Source organism: Pteropus vampyrus, unplaced genomic scaffold (genome assembly GCF_000151845.1).
Source record: "Pteropus vampyrus isolate Shadow unplaced genomic scaffold, Pvam_2.0 Scaffold884, whole genome shotgun sequence".
Classification (NCBI taxonomy): domain Eukaryota; kingdom Metazoa; phylum Chordata; class Mammalia; order Chiroptera; family Pteropodidae; genus Pteropus; species Pteropus vampyrus.
Window position 1 is genome coordinate 19,512 of NW_011889665.1, and position 10,977 is coordinate 30,488.

Here is a 10,977-nt window from a genome sequence, read left to right on the forward strand (position 1 = left end):
GAGGTATTTAACCATGGGTGAAAACAAAGAAGTATATGAAAAATACAATACACTGTGAAACACAATAATAGAAACTCACAGTACTGAGGAAGCATGTTGGGGAAATATTTAACTGTGTCTGAATACTATCAGCATAGATTTGAACTGTATTTCAAAGGAAAGGAAAGTTTAGCCACACCACAAAAATGTGGAAGGGTATTCCACGCAAAAGACTCAGCATATGCAGAAGTAGAAATAAGGAATATGGGAGAATGTATTGATTCCACAATATTTTTGTAATTTAGTCTATGTAGAGCTAAAGTGTGAGTTATACAACGATACTAATTGAGACTCAAGAAAAAAGAGGATTTCCTGTAATAGACCAGTTTATTATACTCTGGAATTTAGATTTCATTCCTATGATAATTTCTAAAAGCTACCTAAGAATTACCAGTTAGAGCAGGGACTAAGATACTGTAGGAGGAGGTAGGTGATGCATCTGGGAACATTTACTACACTCAACCAACTAGTTTTCTCCTTTCATAAAATGTTGTCTTTATAATATCTAAACACTAAATTAAATTATGTAATATAAATATAGTAGAAAAATCCTATATAACACATATGTAAGACATTGAGATGTAAACTATATTTAAAACAATAAGAATTATTGGCAATCTCTTTTAAAGGCTATTTCTTTCATTATGTATATTATTACCAAATCCCTTCCTTTCTTGTTGACATAGTAACCTGTAGACTCCAAACATTTGCTATGGAACATACAGTTTTCTACTTTTGAGATCTTCCTTGAAAGTCTTCACTTTGGTCTTCTCAAGAACCAAGGTGGACGAAAACTCACTAGTGTTGCTTACCAACTTATGTAGGAGATATTCACAAATAAATGCACTTACTATTTGAGATGGGTCCAAAACTTCCTCACAGTTTCAGCTCAGTAAATTCCCAACTTTGTTCTCCAGTCTATCCTATCATGTTGCTCATTAACTTTCCTAGCTAAAATATTGTGGCACTAAGGCCAAGGTCATAGATCTCATTGGGACATTGCTCCATTAGCATTCTTTTTCTTTTTTTTTTTAAATTGTCTTTATTTACTGTCACCATTTAAAAATAATTTTTGTCAATGAATAATTTACCATTCCTTACCTTCTCTGCATAGAACTACTAACTGCAAATAGATTCTATTAAGTCGCTAACTTAGAGAAGAAATACTAGCCAATTATTCAGTTCTAAAATTAATAGCAGTCATTTGAGCACATAGGGAAGAATTTTTGACCTTCCAAAGGATCATTTCTAACAATTGCAAATAGTGCTCTGATTGTCTCACTTCATTTCTTATTCTAACGCATAAAAGCAATTTGGTGATCTCGTTGCATACTGCAGTTTTTGAAGAAAATCCTACATTATGAATCAATAGAATTGCCATAATGGATTCAGTAGTATTTGGATAATGGACAGGATTGTTTTGTCTTTTATAAGGCACCCAGAAATTTGGATAATAAAAAAGTCATATTAAGTATTGGCAGAACTCACTACTTTTTGAATAAATGTGAATAACTGAATCTAAATGTGTATGTAGGCTTAAATTCGACCTAAAACATGGAATGAACTATGAAACTAAAGCTGATGATTATCTTCTTCATCAATCATCTCTTTATCATTTATCAATGATCATGCTTTCAAAGATTTTTAGTGAAGTACATAGCAGAGAATTCCCGGGCCTCCTAACTGGTTTCCTCTTACTCCTGAGCATACAGTTAGACTACATTTCCTAACCTCACTTGCTAGATGGAGCCATATGACTGAATTCTGGCCAATACCATGTGGAACAATATGGTCTGCATCATTTCCTGGTCTGACTTAATCTTTTCCTCTGTTGGATGTGTGAAATGGTAAAAAAAAAAAAAAAATCGGAAACTTGGGAGCCATATGTTGACTATTATAAAAATACGATATAAAAGGAGATTAGGCATCCGAATCATAGCTTGGAGAATAGCTACCTAAGTAAGAATGCCCTCAATGAACTGCTTTGTGAGCAAGAAATTTAGGGGCTTATCTACCATGTTAGCTAGTACTATTTCTACTAACACAGTGTGTCAACATTTTATTAGTATAAAGCAACTAATGATATAACCATTTTAGAAACTTTTCTCATTATACTGCAATATTTCACAGTTTGTCATTTTTAAAACAGCATTCATGGTAGAATACTTTTATGCATATATATTTTATATATTCACCTACTAGCTTTGGCAAAATACACTATTTCAGATTGCTGTGATGGCTAACACAGTCTCTTTTCTTAACAGAAAATAAAAGAAAAAAATAGAGGATTGGTTGTTGCAAACTTCATGTCTCCTTCTCTCTCTTATTTTTTCAAATTCATTTCCTACCTCAACTAGGTTCACATAACCTCCAGAGATGCCAAACTCTGTTATTCATCTTCAATTATTAGGGATGGTCCTTTGTGTTAGAGTTGAAGAATATCATAATATACCACACATAATTATGGTACTTGGTGTAAGGATTATTTGCGTTAAAAGCACTTAAAAAACAACAAGTGCAAGAAGAGCATTCAAATCACCCCTTTTCTTCCTGGAAACAGAAGATAAAAACTCCAATGTGAAAGATGCCCATCCTGCATAAAGAGAAAAAAGAATTCTTTAACAGAGAGTCAATACCAAGAGAATTCGATACAAACAGGCTATGTTAATTCTCATCTCCCTTTAGCTCTCTCTCTGTTCAACATAATATGAAAGCCTGTAGGTTCTGTCATTCCTTTGGGTCTGCATCTCCTTGTAAGGGTTCCAGGGGCATGTAAACTTTATATAACTATGTATGCTGTCTCCTGATAATTAGTCCGATGTTAGTTTAATAATTAAGTCTAGCCAAAAACCCCTAAAAGGATAGAGGTAGCAGTTGACCTCTCCAACAAATTTGTGTCAGGTAGAAAAACTTTTGCTTCATGTGATCAAATTTTAGGGAACACAGATTTATAATGTAAGATTTCTGTTTTGTGTACGGTGTGTGGGGGAAATGCTCATGAGTTACACATTAAAGGCAGTTATACAAGATAAATAGCATTGTGAGCTGAGGTTTGGTATTTAGAACTCAGGAATGTCTTAATTTCAATACTGACTTTTTGGGTTCCTTAGGAAAAGCATAGTTTTAAATGTATGACTAAGTATTAAAGAGAGGTTCTAAATATTCATTTATTTTAGAATTTTGAACTAGATTCTTAACCTAAACCTCTCCCTTGACCCAATTATCATCTTATTTTTGAAATGGCCAGTCATTAAATCTTTAAATCTCAGAATAAAATGATTAGTTAGGTTAGGTTAGGCTGCCGTAAAAAGACACTATTAAATTTCAGTGGTTTAAAGAACAAAGAAAGAAGTACATTGGGCTCATGTGACAGTCTAAAATGAGTGTGTCAGTTGATGGTGGCTCTTCTGTATGATCTTCTTCCAGGTAGTCATCCAAGGCCTTAGGCTAATTTTGTGCCTTCTATGTTTAGCCTTCTGTTTCAAAATAACTTTAATCACTGCCAATTCAGTTCATGGAAATGGAAAATGGGCAGAAGTCCACATCTGGAGACTTTCTGATCCAAATGAAATGAAAGTTGCAAATTTGGTATCAGCTCAGTTTTTATCCAGAAAATGCAGGCAAATGTGCACACTTAGCTCTGAAAAGGCAGAGGAATGCCATTCCTTGTTAGGCAACTCTGTCTAAGTTCCACCTCTATTACTGAGGAAAAGGAAAATGGTGTTTGTGTAGATGTAGAACATTAAACATGCAATTTTAGACACATTATAGATAATGATTGCTGTAGATACACTAAAATAAGTTGGTTTCTATTAAGAACATATAATATTCGGTACATAAACTAATGGTGTAATGGTATAGAAGCATTTTTAAATATATATTAGGGAAATAGAATACCTTCTCCTTAAAATAATTAGAGAATTAATACTTTTTTTTTGCTTTGAATGCAAAACATGTATCAGATAAAAATTTTTGGATGTTTTAAATCATTTCAAATTATTTCAGCTTATCAAGTGTAGATATCATATATACCAGACTAAAGTTTCCTGGACTTCAAGCCAAACTTTGGCTATTTGATTATAATTAATTGCTTTCTCCATTTTCCAATGAAGTCTAACCATCTTCATCACAAAAGTAAAAAAATGGAAGTGAAAAATAAAGCATGACAGAGTGTAGGTGAGAGTTATGAGATGCATACTAGCTTTGTGGAAGCTATCAAAAAGACTTGAGAGGTGGCATTTACTATTTGGCGAAACATTTTCCAATGTTCCTGTCCTACCTAGACAGAGAAACAAAATCCATTGTTGTTTTTTTTTAATTAAAAACATTTAAACATTGAACTACTGACGTTTGGTTGCTGGAATATAGCAAGAGAACTGTCATTCTATTCTCTAAAATTATAATAAACATCATAGAAAATACTTTAATATTCACTAAAGAAGAAAAACCTATTGGGTTGCCAGCTAACTTTTTGGTGATAGATAATCAGTAGGTTAGGTTACCAAAGTAAAAGTAGCAATACAAACCTTCCTTTTGCATACTTAATTATTATGTCTATTTTCATATTTAAAAACTTCCTTTCTGCTAATGGTTCTTTGATAACTAACTAACTAACTAACTAACTAACTAACTAAATAAATAAATAAATAATAAAGAAGTTGGTAAAATTGGTCAAGGATTTTACAAAGACCATTCTAAATATTATATGAACTAATTTAGCTTGTCAAGATTAGAATAGAAATTCCTAACAATATTTTTTTTTGTTTATAATTTATAATATTGGGATATTTTATATGTGTAGGAGAAGATTTGATGTTTTTCTTTTCTCAAATCCTGTGAACTAAAGTTACTTCCTGATGGTCTGGCTTCAATGATTTTTCAGGGTAGAAGGTATCTCATAATGGAAAAGCAATTTGCCTCATACAGATATGTTTACTTTTACAATGGCCTGATTTACAGAAATCCTTAAGATAAGTTTGCACTTGATTTTCTTCAGTTTCTACAGCAGTTGTCATAGTTGAAATAGACTCATTTTCTTAATTTCGTGACCTCTTCTAACCAATCTTTAATTGAGCAATTCAATTAGGTTAAATGGAGATTCAAGACATTATTTGCTTTATCTGTCATTAAATGAACATGTACATTTTCCAGGACACACTGAGTTCCTCTTAAAACTTTTGAAACTATATAACTCTTCAGACTGTATAATATTTATTTATATAATTGCAAACAACATTCACATTTTTAGAAACATACATATACTGCACAATTTCAAAATCATAATAAATATTTATTTTAATGCATCATTTCTGTTTTATTTGGTTCTTTCAGTTTTCCTTTTTGATAAACTAGGAAATATCGGTAATTTCAGTGTTTTAGAGTTTGCATGCCCAGATAAATAAATAAATTATTTATTTATTTTTCCACTCTTTCCTTTTATTGACAAATTTCTTAAGGAGTTAATGGCATTTTAAAAAATATTTTGTTATTGAAACACACCTTTCTCAAAATCATGACTTCAATTTTATTATTTTTTGCAATGAATTGAGTTCAAGTATTAGCCCCTTCCTCACATAAATAAGCATTAATTTCAAGCTTTTACCATTCAGGCAAATAAGAAGCTTCTCTATATCTATATTCAATCTTATATCTTAATTTAAACCATTTTGCTCAATATGAATTTCAATGGAAGTAGAGGAAAATAGGTTAATCTTACTCATCAAAATTTTGTTCTTAGAGTAATATCATATAATGCATGAAATATACTATGAAGATCATTTAGTCAGCATAATAATTTAATACTTGATTTTTCTAATGTTTTTACCACAATGTCGCTGGCCTCTTTTGAAACTTACAGTTGTGAGAAATTCATCCCTTAATGTTTTGATAACTGTGAAAGTTGGAAAGTCAGTTCTTACGCTGAGATTGTTCTGACGGTATTTATTTTCTTACTTATTTTCTATGCAGTTTTCTCTGAGTCTTCATCAATTTTAGCATTCGTTCTCTCTTTTAAGCAGTATGACTATGTAGGGGAGGAAAAGTAATTTTTCCTGTACCCTTCTGAGTTCTCAGCTGAGACTCTATAATAATAATAATTTTAAAAAAGATTAACAAGAGAAAAACAAACACAAATTTATTATCATGTATATTTTATGTATACATGGGAGATACCTAGGAAAGATGAGTAACTCAAAGAGGTGTCTTTAGAATTCAGGATTAAATATTATCTTAATAGGGAAAGGGAAGGGGATTATAAGCCTCTTAGAGTAAATATTTCTTTGGAAGGATAAATGGGTTCTTAGAAGAGTAGATGGGAGATGTAATAGTTTGTGACAAAGTTTGTCTGGGTGTTCCGTCCACTGCTAGTCTGTTCTCCTGTGATAATAATCAATCTTTGCTAGTTGATGAAGCTCCTAGGGAGAGAGAGTCTATAACAATTGAGTTCCTTTTTGAGGATCTGACTTTAGGTAGATAAAGGGAGTTCAGAGAAAACCTCTCCCTGAATCTGCTGTTTTGTAAATGCCTACAGCTCAAAGTAATCAATATACCAAAAAGTGGCATATTTTGGGGTGACGTGTTAAACTCCTACTGTTGTAAATTAGGGTGGCATGTTCTGCTACTCTTCAAGTGAAATTGAGCTAAACTCTATGATTAAGACAAATGTGACAAATAATGCTTTCCTATTTATTATTAGAAGGTATCTTGACAAGGATTGCGCTTAGTGGGAAAGAGAACTCTGTGTACCTTGTAGTGTCTGCCAGTGATGTGGAAGAAAAGAGTGATAGCAACCATGTAGTTGCTGACCTAAGAGAAATATTAATTGGAGTTTCTCATATTATTTTAAAGTATCCTATAATGTATGACACTCTTCTACATTGTAGTCATGTTTAAATAATGGTATAACCCTCAAGGTTTCCTTAGTCATTTTTTGTCTTCACATAAATGAATACATATTATACCTATTCAATTTATCTTCATTATAATGTTGAAACATATTTTAATACCTAGATTTATATATTACAGTTCTATATTAATTTTTAAAATTCTTCATCTTTATTTTCCCTATAGCTCTTTTTGTAAATGTTTATGAATACTTTGAATTTAATTTATATATTTTGAAATACTAATATTACTTTTTAAATTTTAATTTCCTAATGTGCTGTGTTAGTTCAGGTTTTTCCTCTAATAATTAAACATCGAAATGAGATTTAACAAGCAAATATTTTGTTAGGCAGCCAAATATATATAGAGAGAGAAAGTGATTACAGTTAATTCTTGTAATGCATGTAATACATTTTTGATATGGGCAAGCTCTTTGCCCTAGTGTTCTTGAGGGGAGTAAACTTCATACCCAGTCTGACATGAATGTAGCTCTGTTCGTGATGTGACCTGTATTCAGAATAAAAAGCTAGTTGTAAACTCTTTAGAGACTCATGAGTTTGAACTTACCATCTGAACAGATTGAATAAGCCGGCACTCATAGAGTGTTAGCTAGCTTGTCATTTATGGGAGAGAGTCTTTAACAGCTGTCCTGTACAGTGTCCCTTTGTCAAGGAGAATGAAAGTCCACGGTTTATTGCCTGTAGTGTCATTATAGAATGCGATGAGAAATCTTTCTAGTGAAGAATTGCTTGTAATCTGTGTCCTTAGCAATGCCATTTTATAAATGAACAGAAAATGTGTTGTGAAATGCATGTAGCCATCTCTGAGAGCCATTCAATTAAGGCACTGAAAACCTATTGGAGCCTTAAAACGGGTATACATGCTTGCTTAAGAAGGAAGATAGATCCCTCTAAGGAATAATACTTGAGTTAAGAGCTGTGAGTTGAGTAACTCCTGTTCTGCGAGCTTCTGTTTTGATCTGGGCTCCAAACGTTTCCTGTTTGGGAATTAAAAAATAGATAAATTGAATTGCCTGCAGTATTGTTTCAAGAGATCACTTGCCAACTGCACTTTCTGATGCAAACTTGGAATCCTCCAACATCTACAAAGTGTGAAAACGATTAGAGAATCCTGGAAGTTTTCATGTTGGAAATTCATACGAAGCGAGATCAGGCAGCCACATTTTGGAAGGGTGTGTGTATGGTGAAGAGACCTCCATCATTTGTGATGAACAATGCGGTCCAATGTTTCAGTACCGTGCTTCATTTGCTGTCACTAGGAGGGGATAGAAAATCTATTTCATTTAGGGACAGTCCGCAGAACATGCAAAGAAAACAGGTTTTCTATAATCCAGAATTCCAGGACACGATTCATGCTAGTATGGGTGAATTTTGTGAAGTCTAAGGTGGCAGCCAAATGATAAATAGAAAGCGATTACAGCTATTACAAAATATTCTATTCTGACCAGCCTTAACAAGTTGTAAAATATTTTGGTTAAATATGCTAAGGAAATACAAAAAACAACTTCCCATTAATGTGACAAAAAATAAATTTCAACATTATGTTTATGTAATAGAAAGAGATCTGGGGGAAAAACACATAGAAGGAATATAAATAAAATGAACCTTCAGAAGTTTCATTTTCTCACCTTCAGGGGGATTCTCGATCCTGTTTTGCTTAGCAATGTGTTTCTCAGTTTTCACATTGAAGTATTTTCCTTTAATCTCAAGAAATAACTACACCTTGCTGCTTTTGCTTGCACCATTACCTCCAAAATGTCCTTCCTTCACTGTTTCATAGATAAACTCCTATTTTACAAGGCTGAATGGGAACACAGGTACTATGTGGCTGATCTCAGAATAGATACTATTTGATATGGATCCTGAAGGAGAAAATAGTATAGATAAAAATATGGAGATGGAGAATATTTGTTTCAGGGGAAAATAGTGAAAACTCCTTTACCTGTACAATAGACAATCTACCTAGTAAATTATGTTTGATGCTAAGGGGAAGCAGATTTTGGCATCCCAAAATATGCCCTGTGCAGTATTAATTATTTTAAGCTGGTTATTTTTAAGAAAATAAAATTCAGGAAATACTTCTGAACTTCCCCATAACTATCTCAAAGAAATGTCCTATTATCAAAGATAGCTATAATTTAATAAGAACTAGTATGATAGGGAGAAACTAGCAAGGCCCATTTGATAAAAGCCCCATTGTTAAAGACAGCCCAACAAACATTTGTTTATCAAACATCTGATTTCCATTTCCATGTGAATTGCTGTCCTGCATTTTGAAGTCCACAACCACTACCCCCACCCCCAGCCCCTGTCTTCTTAGCTCAAGATTTCATACAAGCCTTAACTGACTAATCTGGTCTCATATTCTTATGTAATCCTTGTATTTTCTCAAATTTGGTTATTTTTTTTTCTGTTAACCTCTCATGATAAATTGATTTTTAGTCCAGCCAGAAGACCTTAGAAGTTAGAAGGAAAATTAATTTTTCCACCCTGCAGTGCATGCTCTGATATTTTCTGTCAAAGAAATGCTGTCAAGTTATCTATTGCTCTATTGAACTTTACCTTTTGACATTTATTATTTATATACAAAACTCATATTGTACTTGCTCTTAGAGATTGTTATGATTGACTTTGGCCAGCATTTATGTAATTCTGACCTCAACTAATTAGTAGAAACAGAATGTTATAATTCTTCTCAGTGATTGTAAATTGCATTACATTTACAAAGACATTTTATGAATAAACATATGAAATGATAATAAAATGCTAGATATATGGCCAAATAACAGAACTACTGCCATTAAGATAAAAGTGGTAAATATATATGTATAACATAGGATATTGGGATTGTGCAGTTTTTGATCCTGAGATCAGATATTACTTATTATCCTTGATTATATTACATGGATTGGTAAAGGCTTTGTGGGTCCTCTTGTAATAATTATCATTCTTTGACTATTGCTAGTGTGTTTACTTACAATTATATAGAATCAAGATAATTTATATAATAGACACAAAGACTTGGACTTTATTTCATATTTAATTATGCCAGAAAGGCATATATCTTATATTTAGGAAAAAGATCCTAAATTGTGTCAATGGACACATCGAGAGATTTACAAGAACAAAACAAACCAAGAAAATACTGTATTTGCTTGTGTGTGTATACAAATATATAACCTTTTTGCAGACTAATATTTTAAAATTATTATTTTACTTGCAACAACAATGTTCCTTTTATTGTTGAAATACATGTAATATGAATCTGTTTTCTGTCACATGGCTCATGAAACATTATTTTTATGCTATAAGGATCATGCCAAAACTATACATTAGATGAATATATTGAGTACTTGATAAGCAGAAGCATTTTTCTGAGTTAGGTAAGGGGAAAAGTAAGAATGACATCGTTGTCTTCAAGGAGTTTGTATTCTGGTGGAAAACTATTATGTGTAAGCATATAAATAAGTAGTAACACCAAAGAAGTATGTGGCTAATTGCTATAAGAGAAATGTAGACATGTATGATTTGAGTATAAAGAGAATAAATGCTGTGGTGAACTAAATAGCTTCTTGAAGGAAGTGAAAACTGTATTTGAAGCAAGAACTGGTTTTGTTCAATGCAATTGATTCTGATTAGTGTAGTGGAAGAGGAATGAGAAAAGATTGAAGGAGAAAATTGGAAGAAAAAGCTTGAGGAAAGGAATTTACAAGGTGAGTTCAGAGGACAGTGAGCAGCATAGCAGTACCAGTGAATTCATGAAGAAGACAAATGGGAAACACTTAAGTAAAAGAAACATTGTCAAGCAGTGTTTCTCAAAATATGTATGTTTTTTTAATTGCCCGATATTAATCACTTGAGATGCTTCTTTAAAATATTTTTGTACTCCTTTTCCTCAAGTCTACAGAATTAAGATATCTGAAAATAGAAAAGGGAAATCTGAGTATGTAGGTGGCTACCTGTATGTTTTCAGTTTTAATTTTTCACAAATATTTGAAATACAAATGCAGAAAATATGTGCTTGCAGATTCCTTTT

General features: G+C 32.3%; 1 long non-coding RNA gene across 1 annotated transcript; it reads right to left on the reverse strand.

Annotated features, from left to right (window-relative positions):
• Positions 1–347: 347 nt before the first annotated feature.
• Positions 348–8,415, reverse strand: LOC111734229. Its single transcript, XR_002778378.1, has 2 exons — positions 7,489–8,415; positions 348–2,632 (listed from the first exon to the last, which is right to left on the reverse strand). It is a non-coding gene; the product is annotated as an uncharacterized LOC111734229 (long non-coding RNA).
• Positions 8,416–10,977: the final 2,562 nt, after the last annotated feature.